The sequence below is a fragment of the Tursiops truncatus genome, chromosome 3 (assembly GCF_011762595.2).
Source record: "Tursiops truncatus isolate mTurTru1 chromosome 3, mTurTru1.mat.Y, whole genome shotgun sequence".
NCBI classification, from domain to species: Eukaryota; Metazoa; Chordata; class Mammalia; order Artiodactyla; family Delphinidae; genus Tursiops; species Tursiops truncatus.
Window position 1 is genome coordinate 155142509 of NC_047036.1, and position 1966 is coordinate 155144474.

The following is a 1966-nucleotide window of genomic DNA, read 5'->3' on the forward strand; positions in this document are numbered from 1 at the left end:
TACAAGTAACATTTTTAAAACATTCAGTTTCCAATTGCTCATTGCTATTATGTAGAAATACAGCTGATACTTGTGTACTGACCTTGTATCCTGCAACCTTGCAAACTCATTATTTCTAGTGGCTTTTTTTTCTTAAAAGTTTTTCTGATCTCCTTGACTGTAGCACACACAAAAAGTGACAGTTCTCCCAGGCTCCACCAGGAGTAGAGGAAGAGCAGAGGACAAGAGTGCAGAGATTTCTTTTTCCAGGCCTAGGCTTGTGAAGAACGATGGCCAAGAGTTAGTCCTCAGCAGGGCCCACAGAGGGGCTGTATTCCTAGTCAGCCCTCTTGAGTCTGGAGCATCAGCATCTCCAAGAATTCATTTATATTCAAGAAGTATGGGGAGGGAAATCCACTGTTACTTGTTGAACTGGAAAGAATAGACCCCATGGTCTGAGGGAGCATCCACAGTCACTTGATTTTGCTGGCCGCTACTCTCCTCAACTGAAAAAGAGGAAGGCACAGGGGTGTATTGGGAGATGTAAGCTCCTTGCATAGCTGCAGCTGTTGGCATGTATATGCCCTTGCTGCTCAGGGAAAGGTGTCCCAGTTGCTGGGTAAGAGATCCCATCATGGAGGCAGGCTGGAGAGAAATGGGATGATACATTGCTGGTGTCAGAACTGAACCTGAAGGCTACATGAGATATGACTGGTAGTGCATCCAAGATGGGTTAGATACTTATAAGAGGAGATTTCTGAGTTACTCTCTGATATGAAGACACAGGAGATGGAAGATATGGGGACAGTGCAGACTGAGCAAGCATCTTGTTGGGGGTGATGTTATAAGGAGCTGAGTAAAACCCATTCTGAAGAGCTGTGGTGGGGTCATAGGTCAAGGCCATACCACGCATGTCTGCATTCCTTGGCCAGGCTTTCCATTTTGCATAAAATTTCCTTGGTTCTGTCATTTCTTTGGACCCCCATCAGCAAATTTGCAAAGCAAGGGATCAGATGAGGCTGGTACACCAGGAGGTGCCTTAATATATTTTCCAAAGTGATGATAGTTTTACACTTCTCTGTGGGGGCTCCATCCTTGCAAAGCCAACCCCTCTGCTGGTTCCACTGGTATCTCGAAGGATTCGAGTGGAGATAACCTGACCAAAGGACTTTAGCATTCCTTCCAGTTTTTGCTCATCCGTTGACAATGGGAGGTTTGAGATGTATAAATTTGTGGGGTTCTGCTCCGGCTGCTTTGCCATCTGTGCTTGTACACCACCGGTTTTCAGTGCTTTTACAGCTTTCTGTGCTGCTAAAGGGCTGTCAAAGTCCACAAAGCCATAGGCTTTGCACTTGTTTGTGGTCTTGCCTAGTATGGCCTTAGTGGAGACAAACTTGCCGTATGGCTGACACAACTTCACTAGGTCCTGGTCAGTAGTGCTTGGCTGCAATGCCCTGATGTAGAAGTTGATTTCACTCAGCTGGTCATTTACAGGTACTCCCACTGCTGCTCTTAGGGGTACTGTTGACTGGACTTGGTGGTGCCATTTGCTAAGACAATGGCACATATGAACAACCTGAAATTTATGCCCAAGCCGAAGTTCACAGAGTTGGGATGTTTGTTCAAACTGTCTCTGAGCAAAATCGCATGCTGGAGTCTAGGTGTTTGTTTGACCTCCATGCCGCACCGTGAGGTGGGGTACTGAGGGCCGCATCTGGCCTTCGAATGTCGAAGCTCACTAAGAGACCTCTTGAACAGAGCTCACTCTTATCTGAGTGTAGAGAGGGACCGCTCTCTCCTCTCTCCGAGAATTCCATCATTCTGACGCTTCCGCGTCCTCGGCCTTTGCAACTGTCCCACCTCAGCGTTCCCACCCTCAGCCTCTAGTAGCTTTTTGATAAATTATTTGGAATTTTCTACATGGGCAACCATGTGAATAGAAATGGATTCACTCCTTACTTTCTCTTTTTATAAAACTGTTTTTATT

The 1966-nt window shown here is 46.2% G+C and overlaps 1 pseudogene; it reads right to left on the reverse strand.

The window, feature by feature from the left end:
- Positions 1–386: 386 nt before the first annotated feature.
- Positions 387–1526, reverse strand: LOC101326549 (RNA-binding motif, single-stranded-interacting protein 2-like; annotated as a pseudogene).
- Positions 1527–1966: the final 440 nt, after the last annotated feature.